At 39.5% G+C, this 16,109-nt stretch overlaps 1 protein-coding gene across 4 annotated transcripts in view; it reads right to left on the bottom strand.

Annotated features, from left to right (window-relative positions):
- sulf2b (sulfatase 2b) overlaps positions 1 to 16,109 on the bottom strand; it is a 345,428-nt gene that overhangs the window by 119,507 nt on the left and 209,812 nt on the right. For all 4 annotated transcript variants that reach the window (XM_049486337.1, XM_049486339.1, XM_049486338.1 and 1 more), the window contains exon 5: positions 5,585 to 5,690. The gene's annotated coding sequence lies outside the window, so the exon portion shown is untranslated. The remainder of the gene's footprint in view (positions 1 to 5,584; positions 5,691 to 16,109) is intronic.

Raw genomic sequence — 16,109 nt, 5'->3', positions numbered from 1 at the left:
AAGACAGACAGATGAGGAAGATACAGAGGAATACATAAGATAAAAAGAGAAGAAAAGAGAAGAGGTTATTATATAGAGAGATTTAAAATAAGAATGGCAAAAAAGAGAACAAAAACAGAGGGAAATGGATATAGAGACAGATGTTAACCAAAAAATCAGGGGAAAAAAGGATAGCTAGAGGGAGGGAGAGATGAGTGATGGAAGGATGGAAGAAGGGGACAGAGAAAGAGGGGCTAGAGAATGACAGAAAAGATAAGACGGTACAGAGAGAAGTATGTACAGATGAGATAGTAAATGAAGGAAAAAGGGATAGCTAGAGGGAAAGAGAGACTGATGGGTAAAATAATATAGAACAGCAGAGAGATACACATGAGAGAGAGGGGGATAGAGAAAGTAAAGGAAAGAAAAGAAAGAGGGGATGCAAAGAGAGAGAGAATGAAGGAAAGAGGGTCAGAGTGATAGAGACAGGGGAAAAAAGAAAAGAGTAAAGGAGTAGAGAGGATCAGAGTGAGAGAGACAGGAAAGAAAAATAAAATGAAGAGGGGATGCAGAAGAAAAGAGAAATACGGAATGGTCAGAGACAGATACAGGAAGAAAAAGAAATTGAAGAGGGGAGAGGGGATACAAAGGTAGTGAAAAAGAGAGAAAGAAAAAAGTGAGTGAGAGTGAATGAGACAGAGTGTCTCAGAAAGTCAGAGACAGGGAAGAAAAAGGGAAAGGATGAGGGGATGCGAGAAAGAGAGAGAGATAGAGAGAAAGTAAAAGAGATAGAGAGAGAGGCGAAAGGGTCTGAGAAATAGACACAGGAAAGAAAAAGTAAAGAAAGAGGGGATGCAGAGTGAGGGAGAGAGAAAGAGAGAGAGAGGCGAAAGGGTCTGAGAAATAGACACAGGAAAGAAAAAGAAAAGGAAGAGGGGATGCAGAGTGAGTGAGAGAAAGAGAGAGAGAGAGGTGAAAGAGTCTGAGAAATAGACACAGGAAAGAAAAAGAAAAGGAAGAGGGGATGCAGAGTGAGTGAGCGAGAGAGAGAGAGAAAGAGAGAGAGAGAGAGAGAGAGAGAGAGAGAGAGAGGCGAAAGGGTCTGAGAAATAGACACAGGAAAGAAAAAGAAAAGGAAGAGGGGATGCAGAGACAGAGAGAGAGGGGGACAAATACATAGAGACCAGAAAGAAAAAGAAAATGAAGAGGTGGAAGAGAGAGGGTCAGAGAGATAGAGACAAGAAAAAAAGGAAGAGGGGAGAGGGGACGCAGAGATAGTGAAAGAGAGAGAGAAAGAAAGAGTAAGAGAGAATGAATGAGGAAAAAGAAGGAAAGAAAGATTAGAGAAAAGAGAGTCAGAGAGAGAGAGATAGGAAAGAAAAGGGAAAGGGGGATACAGAGAGTGAGAGAGAGAAAGAGAGAGAGAGAGAGAGATGCAGAGAGCTGTGCTGTTTAGAGCTGGAACACGTATTATCATTAGAGGGAATATATCATATCAATATGAATAAATTATGTAGAAACTAATATTGCTTCTGCTGAGTGTGTCAGTGCGGTATGTGTGTTAGCTTAGCCTGAGGCTCTCCAACTGTCCTCTCTCTCCCTCTCCCTCTCTCTCTCTCTCTCTCTCTCTCTCTCTCTCTCTCTCCCTGTCTCTCTGCCTGTCTCTCTCTCTCTCTCGTACAGTGGGAATATGTATGTCCTCCTGAGCTCTTTTCAATCCAGCCACAAAACGCCTTTCAAATTCAAATAGCACCATGACAAGCTACTTTGCCTAACAATCAGCAGTATTTTTCTCCTCCATTTAGCGGATGAGTCTGGAAAAAAAGAGAGGGAGAGAGACAGACAGAGGGAGAGTGTAATGGCGCTGCTGTGTGTTGTACAGTGTCCTTGTTCAAATTTTGACAGCACTGCCCAAAACTTCCTGGACCGACCTCGCTGCATGTCAGCTTCCATTCTGCGGCAGAAAGTGTGTCCGGTCTCGTTAGGAAGCGTGACGTGTGTGTGCGTGTGTGTGTGAGTGTGAGTGTTTTACTGGTTTCCAATTCCACTCACTGTACCATCTGATCAGCTGATAAACGGCATAGCCAAATAGTGTGAGTTTCCCTTAATCTGCACCACAATGCTGTAAAATACCATGGTGCTCTGGTTTCTCATGCTCCTGTATACCGATTACTACAAAAACCCAACATCTCAAGAAAAGTTAAAAAGGTAAAACTGTATAAAATTGTTGTTTAATGAGGTAAAACATGATTATTTGGTACAAAGCAGTATGCAACCATGATTAAAAAATGTTACAAACTTGAAATTTGGAACGCAGAATCAACCGGAGATCCGATTTAAACCTACAATTACTTACACAAGAAAGCTAACGTTAACTAGCTGGTGTAAACAGAGCTGCAACAGAGCTATTTAGCTAAAAAGACGGCTTAAGCTCTGCCTAAGGGTGGTCCCGAGCCAAGGTGGGCGAGGCCATGAACTCATAAGTTGTCGTAGACACGGTGCTCTTCCTGATTGACTTGTTTTCTAAACATTTTCTTTTATTAGCCACTGCAAAAGTGGATTTAAGCGGAAGGAAGCCTTTTAACAATTCAAAGAATTCTGGGATAGACCGTCACTCAGTGGGAATGCGTACTGTGGTCAGAAGAATCGTTATTACATATCTGTTTGGAAGACAATCCAAACTGTTATCAGCAACAAATCCAAAAGTCAGAGTCTGTCAGGTCATGATAAAGTTGTAGGCTATAAGTACACTTTTCTGATGGAAGCATTTATGCAGAAAAGTACATTGTCTTAGAGCAGCATATTGCACGACTTGTGTCATTTAAATAGCAACAGTGCTTATGAATATATGTCCCCTGACAGGCGTGGTTATCTCAGAATGAGGTGTTTTCAGGTAAATGTCTAATATATTGCTGTCCTAGCAACAACAACAAAAAAAAAAAACACAGGTGCGCCACTGACTGAATATAACCTAGACAAAAGTCAACAGTCATAGATTCATTGCTATCTTGGCAGTACATCCCCATTGTTGCGCACACATGCTCATGCATCAAGCAGTGCACAAACCCATATTGCGTGTCTGTTGTTAACTATTCAAACTTTTACGTAATCAATAAACAGGATACATAAAAATAAAAATAATAAAAATAAAAAAACATTATTCCTGCTGTTTTGGCATAATCAATGACGTGCTTGCGCACCTTCATAGCATGAATTAGTACTGTAGGGTAGTTTCCTCAGCTAAGAAGGGTGGGACACAGCCAGGTAGCTGCACCATTAAAATAGCAATTCACCAGAGCGAAGTCAGAATGGCAAATAAAACGCTGATTTATAACACGTTACGCTCTAAGCACACCCATGATCATGCTGTACTTTTCCCGTCATTATGATAGCAAAGACACAATAAAATGCTCTAAATTAAGCTGCACAGTTCACGATTGACGGCTTGCTTATAGGTCACTAAAATAGAGGTCTACATTATTTCCAGTGCTGTCCATGCATTTTTCAACAAGGTGTTTTTGCATGGCAAATAGGGAGAAATAAAACCTGTAACATTTTATCTAATGGTTTCCTAAGTGCCAAAAAGTCTTAGAAGGAATGGCAACATTACAAATAGCTGAATTGTTTAGCTGAATCAAAACAATACAAAACATAAAATATATATCTTGTGTTGAAGCTGTCTCAACTTTTACAGATTTTCTTTTAGATTCTTTTTCAGTGACATATTCCAGGACTTGGCTGTGCTTGAGTGTGGCAGAGCTTTCAATAAAGCCACAATAATTGCCAGGTCCAAAAACCTCGTATTTCGTTTTAAAAGCTTTGGGGTTACGCTCCTCAAATTGGGCTCACCTAGACCCTTGTCTCGCCACCAGGTGTTAAAATAAAAGCATCATCCTGAAAAAAAAAACAAAAAAAAAAAACTCAGCGCTGTCGATATTCATAACTCATCTTCACGTTACCATGGCCACTACAGCACTCAGTTTATTTCACCTGTTAGTGCAGCGCTAACACTCTGTTTAAACTACATTCACAGTCAAGAGTCCTTTAATACACCTCCTTATTTCTCGTTTTTCACTCTCCAGTCATGACACACTCATTATCACACACCCACTCACACATATACACACACACACACACTCACACACACTAATGGTGGTCAGAGGTAAGTCCTCTTCCTGCATAAGCAGTGTCATTGCCATGACAACCCTGCATATGTCCATTAGTGCTACTATCTTTCCCGCTCGCTCGTGGATGGGACATCACAGGAGGGCAGCGTAACCATTACAGAGCCAGATTCGGCAGGGTGCACAATTCACTAGCACTGTGTGAGAGAGGCTGGTGTACACAGAGGACCTTATATCAGTCGGTGTGGTCAGAGATATTGCATATTGCTATTTACATTTTGATCATTATGTGCCTGTGGGTGCACTAGAAGTAGCAGGTTCTGTAACAGCTTCTTCCCTGAGGCTGTCAGGCTGCTAAACTGTCCATAGCCCACTATAAACTCTTCTCATCAATCTTGAGACTAAAGTGCCACATCTACACTCCTTACAAATTCACTCTTACCCTCACTCACCTTGTCAACATGTGTCCAAACACATTTTCTTAATTTTTTTACTCTTGACTACAGGTTTTGAGATGAGCTGGAGCACAGCATGAAGGAATGCACATACAGTATAATACAACATGTCAGCCATCTCTGCATAGAGTTGTAGAGGTTCCTAATGGTGTTCTGCAATAATAATCCATCTTGTGCAGCTTGAATATTCCTGGAGATCTTGTTGTAGGGGTGAAGTGTGAACCCCACACATGTTTAATTAGCAATAGGTCTGGATTTTCACATTTTCGTCCTGTTTTGTGTTCGTGTGTTTCGTCTCTGTGTTTCTATCTTTTCCTGTGTCTGTGCTTCTGTGTCTGTTCTCCTTGTCTCTGCCCCTGTTTTCAGTGCTCCCACCTGTGTTCGTTTGTAACTCCGTTCCCTCGTTACCTGTCCCTAGGTGTTTCCTGTCAACTTCTGTATATAACGCCCCTTTGTTTCTGTGTTCCCTTGTAGTTTCTTGTACGTTTTGTCTTGATTTAGTTATTGTTTTTGTTAGTTAGTCCTGTTTGCGTATTATTCAATTTTTTTGTGTTTATTTTTTTGGTACTACTTGCATTTGTGTATATATATATATATACTTGCAACCTGACATCGACAGAAGTATTGGAACACTGTTCCATCTTTGTTTCTTTTATTAGCAATGGAGGGCGTGACTGGGAGACAGAAAAGTATGTAGTAGAAAGTGTATAAAAGTAATGCCTTTCAGACTTTCAGTTACATTTTAAGCACCTATTGCTGACACAGATTGTATACTGTATACTATATTCACAGCTTGTCTAACCTCTTTTAGAGAAATATTTCCACTAGAATAGGACTCTCTAGAGCAGATGTAAATGTAACCTATATTGGTACCTTCTCTAATGCCAGGCATGGGATATACTGTATGTAGGTTTTGAACCTGTGATAAGGTAGGCTACCCATACCACTATCACCAAGACACTAAATACATTTTTATATTAATACATAAAGACTGACACACTTCTACACTTTCAAGGACAAACTTACCTGTGTCCTTGAGGAGTGACAGAGCGCAGAAGCAGCTTTAGTAGCCTTTAGTAGGCTTTGGGGAAATCGCTGGTGCAGGGGGGTGGGGTTTGACCTGCAAATTGACCTGCAAAAAAGAAAGAAATATTATTATATATATTGTTTTATGTCGTTTGTGATTATACTTAGCTGTTCTGTCCTAGGATTGCATTGCAGTTTTCTACGATATGTAAAGAGTTGATTGCATTGTACAGGGGTTGGACAATGAAACTGAAACACCTGGTTTTAAACTACAATAATTTATTGTACTGACGGACAGTTCTGGTGGAAACAGGAGAGTTGAGGTGCACATTGAATTCTGTCATGATTTGAGCAGCCGTGGTTTTATGTTTTTTGGATACAATCCGGGTTAGCACCCGAACATCCCTTTCAGACAGCTTCCTCTTGCGTCCACAGTTAATCCTGTTGGATGTGGTTGGTTCTTCTTGGTGGTATGCTGACATTACCCTGGATACTGTTGCTCTTGATACATCACAAAGACTTGCTGTCTTGGTCACAGATGCGCCAGCAAGACGTGCACCAACACTATGTCCTCTTTTGTCACCCATAATGTTGTGTGCATTGCAATATTTTGAGCAAATCTGTGCTCTTACTCTGCTAATTTAAATTTCACACTCTGCTCTTACTGGTGCAATAATGTGCAATTAATGAAGATTGGCCACCCGGCTGCTCCAATTTAGCCATGAAACCTCCCACACTAAAATGACAGGTGTTTCAGTTTCATTGTCCAACCCCTGTACATTCAAGTAACATTCAATTAAATATCTAATAATGCTACTTAACTCTAGGATTAACTCTTAAAAGGACTTAACCCTTTTATCCAGCTCTGTGCATCTGTGACCAAGACAGCAAGTCTTTGAGATATACCAAGAGCCACGATATCCAGGGTAATGTCAGCATACCACCAAGAAGAACGAACAACATCCAACAGGATTAACTGTGGACGCTGTAAGAGGAAGCTGTTTGAAAGGGATGTTCGGGTGCTAACCCGGATTGTATCCAAAAAACCTAAAACCACGGCTGCCCAAATCACGACAAAATTCAATGTGCACCTCAACTCTCCTGTTTCCACCAGAACTGTCTGTCCGGACATTAAATTATTGTAGTCTCAAACCAGGTGTTTCAGTTTCATTGTCCAAACCCTGCATTAAATACACACACACAAACACATGCCTTAGACAAACTAAAAATTCCAAACGCCTGTTGGACCTGCCCTTGTGTCCTTGTGACAGGCGGCAGCAGTTGAAGAGGTTGTTGTGATTTCCTGATGAAGATAAGACCCAGAGTCTGTTATCTCAACATCCTGTCTTCTTTATCCTTCCCACCACCTCTTCTATACTCTATACTATCGTTTTTTCTCATCCGCTCTCCTTCTGTTCTCCTCTATACGTAGAGAAAGGTTATTGCTATAGAGATGTGTATGATTGATCCCCCCCACAGCTGCTGGGATTGAAGGAGTTTAGATGAGTTATTGAGTTGTGCTGATGAGATGTTTAGAAGCAGCTCATTGCGGCTTCATCATATATCCTAGCGGGGGGTCTAACCAAAGCTAAAATCCAGGGCGCTGATATCTGTTATGCATGGAATCATAAGCATGGAGTTCATGCAAAACCTTATATAAACAGAGAAACCAGTAACTACAATATCCTACAATATTATTACAGCAGTCATATTATACTATTATATTAGAATAGGTCTATGGTCCATACAAAACATGTTTATGAAGTTATTTGCACAAAATCAATCTTTCAGAAAGAGACGTTTAAGGGCTCTGTCACTTTTATCTAAATAAGCTCTTTGAGTTTCTTTGATTTTACCAAATTGAAAACTGAAATATAATCAAGAGGAAGATGGATGATCACAAGCCATTAAACCAAGCTGAACTGCTTGAAGTTATCCAAAAGCAGTGTGTAAGACTGGTGGAGGAGAACATGCCAAGATGCATGAAAACTGTGATTAAAAACCATTGTTATTGCACCAAATAAAAAAAAAATATTTCTGATTAAAACTTTATGAATATGAACTTGTCTTCTTTGCATTATTTGAGTTCTTTTTTTATTTCAGCCATTTTTCACTTTATTGCAAATAATTGCTTTAAACGACAATATTTTAATTTGGAATTTGGGAGAAATGTTCAATGTCCGTAGTTTATAGAATAAAACAACAATGTTAATTTTACTCAAACATAAACCTATAAATAACCATATCAGAGAAACTGATTCAGAAAATAAAGTGGTGTCTTATTTTTTTCCAGAGCTGTATATGCTAAGCATTTTTCACATATTAGTGTTAGCTTGTGCTAAATGGCCAAACACACACAAGCTAGTTCATAATTTACCTGGGATAGAAGCACAAAACTCCTTATTATTTGAAAGGAAATTAAATCTCCCTCATCTGCTGACTTGCCACGGACAGTAGGTACAGATCCCTCCTTCAGAAGAAGCCCGGTGCTTGCAAAATCAGCAGACTGAAATGGCAGATCTTCAACTGATCTAGTAAGTAGGGCCTCTGGTGGGGGTTGACGGACAGTTGAGGGGTGATGCCAGGGTAGTTCTATGCAGGTTGCCATGGTTTAATGGGACGTCAAGAATATGATTCCTGACACAAAACTCTTTTAGATGACTCCCAGAAAAGAGATGGATGGATTTTCTTGGAGCACTTGGAGTGTTTATAAGGGGCTGTTGAGACCCAAATGGAAATATAAAAGCCATGATTTCTCTACTTGATTTTACAACAAACTCAAATCTGAGATGAAAGATAAAAAAATAAGGATAAAATTCTTGCCTTTCTGCAGAATTTCCAAGTTTCCATTAAGTTTTATGCTGAGAAATTTCCCATTCCATTATATACCCCCCCAAAAACTGAACTTATTGTCATGTTCATGTCAGGAAAGCAGTTTGGTAAAACCTGTGTTAGAAGTAGCCTTTAGAAAATAGCTAGAAAAGCTAGTTGTGGCTCTAAAGGAATAAACATCAGCAATAAAAAAAAAAGGACGTTCAGGTATTTAGATGTTAAAGGGCCAACGTGTGCTAAAAAAAAACATCCTACACATCATTGTTTCATCTACATTACTGCAAGGCATTAGATTGGGTTCATGGATGCAGGCTATGGACACCAAATTCTGACTATACCAGCTCCAGACTCTCCAGTCTTCAAGCTTTTATAGTTCTTCAGACTCAAGGTTGGATATGTTGTGCATTCTTAGGCTATGTTCACATTACCAGGCTGAAGTGACTTAAATCTGATTTTTTTTGCTCAATGTGGCTCAGATCAGATTTTTTCATGGGTGTGTGAACGTGCCAAATCTTTTTTTTTTCAAATCAGATTTGAGTCACTTTCATACGTGGTCCTAAATCAGATACGTAACCGATCTATGGACATGCGATATGATGAATGTGAATAGTCAAATTCAACGAATTGATGTGTCTTTTTGCTTTTTTTACACTCTCAAGTAGTAACTCATTTCTCTAGCTGCAAAAACAGCAAAAGCAAACAGTCTGGCCTTTTTTCTCCTCCTCGACCTGAGCATGAACTTCAGACCAGCTGTTTGCTGTTTCTCTACTCCAGCAAAAGATGCTCCACATATGAGCTGCTAACAAACGCATCCATTTCCCTTTATAAAGCTAGGAGTCGTCTCTCAAATATGACGTTTTTTGTTGTTGGTGAAGAAGGTGACGTTTATACACATATCAATGTGCGCATGTGAGACGTTTCAGGAACAGATTCAGATTCGTTCACATTACACACAGAGACAGATCACTTACATTTTTGTGAATGTGAACCGTCAAGATTGACAAATTTGATCTGAGCAAAAAATCGGATTTGAGCAATGTGGCTTGTAATGTGAATGTAGCCTTAGAGTAGAGTTACAGTAGCCTTTCTGTTAGCTCTAACCAATCTAATGAGATAAACGTTGAGTTATGCATTGTTCAATGGCAGTTCATATTTAGTTAAGAGCCTCATGCTTCCGAAACTACACGTAAGCAGTAGTGGCTTTTTACACGTAAGCAAAATTTAATGAAATTGCTTTAGATAAAAAGACATTTTTTGGTTGATTGTTGGCAAAAAAATAAGGATATACAAAAAAGACAGAGAGACAATGAGGGATAGAGAGAAGAAGACAAGAATGCATCAATGCATTTTTAGAAAAGGAGCCTTAATAAATATTGTGTAAAATATAATAATCCCCCAACTCTTTGCTCCAACCACCACCATCATCATATTCATCATCATCATTATTCCCACCCTAAGTCCCAAACAGCTTTCAGATCCTAATCCTCCATCACCCTGTTTTGTTCTTGCCATATGGCAGCTTGCAATCCGGCGAGCACGAACAACACAGAGACTATTTATATTACAGTCATCATATTTAATATATAAAGATCAAGCCGAGATTAAAAGGACATGCAGGATGCAGCGAGTCTATAAAGGCCATGCATTATAGATGAAAGCCAGGCTTGCTGTGTACTATACATCCTGTCCATGTACATTCCTCCAAGCTGGAGCCCGTCCAATCAATTCCTCTCTCTGAAAATCTCGGTGAGAAACTCTTTTAATGAGAAATCCACTCTCCAGCATCTAAGGTGTCGGGTTCTGCTTTACGATCCTCTTTGATGAAGTAATTCAGCAAGACTAATACTCACATTTCTTTTTTTTTTTTTGCACAAGCAACCTCTATACGTCTTCTGCATATGAGCATAGACAGGTTTAAATATAACACAAGAAGGGGCTAATTTATTTTGAACTACAAAAGATGCCACATAAAATGTTTTATTCACATGCACAACTATAGATTGCTGTTGCTGGATCTGTAAATAGCTTATTGTTTTATTAAATATACGTTTGAGGGCCTAGTCTTGGATTACACAGACTTTTGAATGGATATACAGCTCTGGAAAAAAAAGAGAGTACTTAAAAAATGATGAATTTCTTTGATTTTACACAATTTGTAAACCTCTGGAATATAATCAAGAGGAAGATGGAGGATCACAAGCCATCAAAGCAAGCTGAACTGCTTGAGTTTTTGCACCAGGAGTTAAGTAAAGTTATCCAAAAGCAGTGTGTAAGAGTGGTGGAGGAGGAGAACATGCCAAGATGCATGAAAACTGTGATTAAAAACCAGGGTTATCTATCAACCCACCCAGAGAGAGCATGGCCAATTGTGCTCTCTCAAGACTCCGGCTAGGGATGGTAAGCAGCATAACCGGGATTCAAACCATGTCACCATGTTTTCTCTCTAATGGGGAAGCATGGGATGGTAATATACACAGATTTAGCTCCTGTTTATTTGGGTGAGTAAAGCGCTTATTTTGTTTATTTACAGTAAGCTTAGATTGCCAATATTCTGTCTATGGATATATGGTTTTCAGTGAAGTTTCTCCAGCACTAAAGCTGAGTGCAGCAGCATTAGCATTAGCCGCTAACCGAAAATGAAAATGGCACCTGATAGTGCTAGATTGAGGAACCTTTTGAGTGTTTAGTTAGCTCAGCTAGCGGTTCATCCCACGTAGCTCGCTTTAACATGACAAACACGCAAACTACAGTCCAATATATTCGCTTCTGAACGGCAAAGAAGCTAGCGCTGTGGTTAGCGGCTAATGCTAATGCTGCTGCACCCAGTGCTGGAGAAACTTGAAAACCTTAAAAACTCACTTTTATAACGTTGAACTTCAGCAGAGTGGCTTTACTGCTCTTTAAAACCTGACTGGTAAAATTCATACATAAGGCGCACTGGATTATAAATAGCACTGTTGTTTTTTGAGAAAATGTACAGATTTTAAGTGTGCCTTATAGTGCGAAAAATACAGTAGTCCAAGTGTAAAAAAAAATAAAAAATCATGTCTTGATTGATGTTCTTTGATTTTCTTCCACACCAATGGTCTCCAAAATGAGAAAGAGCCCTTTAGCCTCTTTTGTTTATGTATTGCATGATCTACAGAATCGATTGCAGTAATCTGCTGTGAAATAGAAAAACCAGGGCCAGATACAGGCCGGTCTACACACAGTAATGGCACGCAAATAACCTGTAATTGGCCCATGACCACAACAGCAGTTAGCTGCCTCTGAATCCTGAAGTAATGAACAGGCAGTGCAAAGCAGCACGAGGCTTGTGATCGAAACAAAACAAACACATTTGCTTGGATCTCTGGTAATATTGGTAATAAAACTGGCGATAAAAGCTGCAGTTCAAATTAGATGACAAAAAAAAATATATAATAATAATAAGCAAAGGATTGTTATTGCACAGCGATTGTTTGTTGTTTCTGGGGAGGTATTAACAGAACTGCCACAATCTGCGAAAGCTCAGCTGAGCAGCAGTGTGTGTGTACTGTAGAACACTACAGCCAAAAGCTCAGTTGGTGAGTTCTTGCTCAAACCCGGTCGTCAGGGTCAACCCTTGGCCATAGATGCAGAACTTCAGCCAATAAACTGTTTTAACTGTTATACCCTTAACTAAATTTCATGTTTAGTCATGTTTAAAACTACTCGAAGAAGAACTGAGAAAACATTGTTGCTGTAGGATTAGCTAGTTTAGTTTAGGCTAGGTTATTGTTAAAAAATAAGTTTAGAAGGTTAAGTTTAAAATGAGGTTAAGTTTAGGATTAAATACAGGATGAGTTTAGGTTTGGGTTGAAGAGTATGTTAAGTTCTGGTTAAGGTTTAGGTATGGGTTAAGTTTAGGTTTTAGTTTTAGATAGATAGATAGATAGATAGATAGATAGATAGATAGATAGATAGATAGATAGATAGATAGATAGATAATAAGACAATAAGAAAGAGACTCATCGAAATTCTGCTGTTAACCAGACAATCCTAAAGGGAAATGTCAAGCTATCTGTTTGTGACCTCAATCTCAGCAGTACTTGGGTTCTGCAGCTGGACAATGATCCAAAGCACACAAACAAGTCCACTTCTGAATGGCTTAGTCAAAAAAATAATAATAATAAATTAAGGTTTTGGAGTGATCTAGTCAAAGTCTGATTGAGATGCTGTGGCATGATCTTAAATAGGCTATTCATGCTGGAAAACCCTTCAATATATCTGAATGAAAACAATTCTGTAAAGAAGAGTGAAACAAAATTCCTCCACAGAGATGTAATCGCCAAGCTAGTTTAGGGGGGCAAACACTTTTTCACACAGGGCTAGATTGGTTTGGATGTTATTATGGTTATCGAGGCTTGTAATGTGAATATAGACTTACTAAGCCTGTGTTTGGGTAATGACAGTGAGGACTTTCTGTATTAACTGCTAAATTAACAGTCTGCGTAAAGACTGATAAGAGCGTGAAGCCATTAAATTCTCACCACATATGAGCTGTCCTCGAATTAAGAGTTTCTTTTATTATGTTGTGAAATATAACAATTATTAATTGGCAGCCTTTTATCACTGCTGTCTTCAACTCAAACTGACTTATAGAAGAATTATTGGGAGTGTGATTTACTGCAGACAGGTAGAGACTCTACAGAAAAACAGCAATGTTTTAATTCTGGTAGGTAAATCGATACTTGTGTATTGATATGTTGCACCATGATGTCTTTTTTTTTTTAGAATCAATCCCTTTACTCTAAGTGAAAATCTATCTACATAGCACCAAAAATAGTTGATTAACTTTTTTTAGTATATAAGAGACCTTGCAGCCTACAGGACTTGCAGCCGCAATCGACAAGGATCTTCTGTTAAAGTCTTGAGGCCCAATTTAGCAATTTATAGTCAATTGCGGATGGGGCAGCTGGATATTATGGCGTTTTGGTGTGTCTTTGTTATTGTGAGGGCACAAAAAATATGCTTTGTGCTGCTTAAAATGCACAAAAGCCAGCGGTCTAAAGCGCTGCCACTATGAGCTTGCCCTCAAGCTGCCGGCGCTCAGAGGGAGCACAATTGGCCCTGCTCCCTTTCAGGTGGGTAGATGGCGCTCTCACATCACTAAAGGGTGATGTCCACAGCACAGGGCCCCTGTTAGCTGATGTATCATAAATGAGTCACTGTGCTTTCCTCCAAGCGCGCTGGCTGCTCGGCAATGCTGCATCAGCAGCAGCTCGAAAAGAAGCGGTGGCTTTAGGCATGTACTAATTCTCTTAATTAATCATGGATGTGTTTTGGGCATAACATGAAATAAACCCTGTTTCACTTGCCTCACATTCCCTTTAAGAGCCAGGTGAGCTCTGACTTTGGCATGTTCGTATCTTAACAGTGCGTGCTCTTGTGCATCTCATCAGTGGAAACTGACCTGCTGTTCATGCCAATAAGCCCACTCACTTAGCTGCACCTCTCCTATCATTAGCAATGCCCCAACACCCTCCTGGACTAGAACATGCCTCCACTGATACACGTGAAGTCAGCCATCATCTCTTTTCGAACTGCTGATATAAGATTGCCGAAAAGTCAGCACGTTTGGAGGAAAACGCAGCAACACTGATTTATCTGTTCTGATACATCAGTTTACAAACGCCTCGCTCTGACCAACATCACCTTAGAAAAGATGTATCCACCCAGAGAGAGCAAGGCCAATTGTGCTCTCTCAGACTACGGCTGTTGATGGCAAGCTGCATGACCAGGATTCGAGCAAGCACTCTCCTGATCATAGAGGCAGCTGCTTAGTCTGCTGGACTTATGTAGCCTACACGCATATTTTTAAGGAATATTAAATTAGATAAAAATACAAATTAGTTTTACTTGATGGATATATGTTAATTTCCCCAGGATCTTCATGTGAGGACTTTCAAAGAGGATTTTAGATCGGAGGTTCTTTCACTAATTTGTTTAAGTGAGCAACAGTAAAATGTAACTATAATTATACTTGAAATTAGGAATAAATTACGTTTTTACATAAAATGCTGGGGAAACTGGGAAAACTCTATGCCGTGAAAGATAGTGAGATTTTTTTTTATGTTTTTAGAGTTTGTCATTTCAATTTTTTGTCACATGCAGTTTTTTCCTCTTGTTTCCAAGTTTTTAAATAATTTTTAATAAGACAATAATCGATGAAATATAAAAACTACATATTATGCAGGATGCTTAAAAAATATATGTAAAAAAAAAAATTCTTATAATTGGCTGGGCTGAGGCCCGGATCTTTAGACACCCAGGCCACGCCCCTGGCTTTCATGCATCTTGGCATGTTCTCCTCCACCACTCATCTTACACACTGCTTTTGGATAACAGCTTGGTTTGATTTGCTTGTGATCATCCATCTTCCTCTTGATTATATTCCAGAGGTTTTCAATTTGGTAAAATCAGAGGAACTCGTCATGTTTAGGTGGTCTCTTATTTGTTTCAGAGCTGTATATAATTCGGACTTAATCGAATAAATTGTTGGAAATCGGAGTTTGCTGTTCGTTAGCATAGTGACATGCATTAGATATCAGAATATTGGTATCGGAGCCTTGTTGGCGAGTACGAGCACTATCTGTCTTCATGCATCTTTACTAAAACCCTACAGTTTTAAGAGGAACCAAGACCCAGATGAGAACCAGTCATTCTCTGAGTGCAACAAATGACAAAACGTCACCCCGTTTTCAGGGGCTCTAATTTCTCTTCAGACATCTGGCTCTCTATTAGCCTCTCCTCTATAAAACCCATTCCACTTGACTCGGGGTCAGCCACAGTAGGTTCAGGCCTGTGTGTGTGTGAGTGTGTGTGTGTGTGTAGTGAAATATGAAGTATTATGAAGTGACAGTGTTTAGTCTGTGTCTCACATCATTAATCCAAGCAAGCTTGTTTACCAGCAGAGAGGAGGTGACAAGGACGGAGCACGGGACACGACCCAAATACCACACGTCTAACACACACACACACACACACACACACACACGCAGCCAGAAAAGTTCTAAACTCGCCAGAGGACAGAGCAGGGATAAGAAGGCTTTGACAGCAGATATTCAAATGAAGATATAAACATGGCGCCGGAAATAAGGGCATAAACAGGACAAATACGTATTTTATGGCCGAGCTGTTAAAAAGCAAAAGTGCTGATGCATGCTGACATAAACAGCCAGATTTCACAGAATGATAATACACACCACGGAGTATCAGAGCACAGAGCAGTGCAACACTAATATATGGCCAGTTTTACCATCAGAACAGGGTGGAATTATTCATACGCATATCATCTAAATAAGCCCATTCCTGTAGAAACATGCAGTTTCAAGCCTAATTTATTCATGTTGTTATTCAAGAATGCTGTGGCATGCATATGAAGGTGAGTGTGCCCTTGTAAAAGAAAAGTGTATTTAAATATATATTTTAAAAAGTATACTTAACATGGAAAAGTACATACTTTTTAAATTAAAATATGTACTTCAATACAGTATACAGGGGTTGGACAATGAAACTGAAACACCTGTTATTTTAGTGTGGGAGGTTTCATGGCTAAATTGGAGCAGCCTGGTGGCCAATCTTCATTAATTGCACCTTATTGCACCAGTAAGAGCAGAGTGTGAAGGTTTAATTGGCAGGGTAAGAGCACAGTTCAGCTCAAAATATTGCA

Source organism: Astyanax mexicanus, chromosome 13 (assembly GCF_023375975.1).
Source record: "Astyanax mexicanus isolate ESR-SI-001 chromosome 13, AstMex3_surface, whole genome shotgun sequence".
Taxonomy (NCBI): domain Eukaryota; kingdom Metazoa; phylum Chordata; class Actinopteri; order Characiformes; family Acestrorhamphidae; genus Astyanax; species Astyanax mexicanus.
The sequence above is the reverse complement of the archived record's forward strand: the minus strand, read 5'-3'. Positions and strand labels throughout refer to the sequence as shown.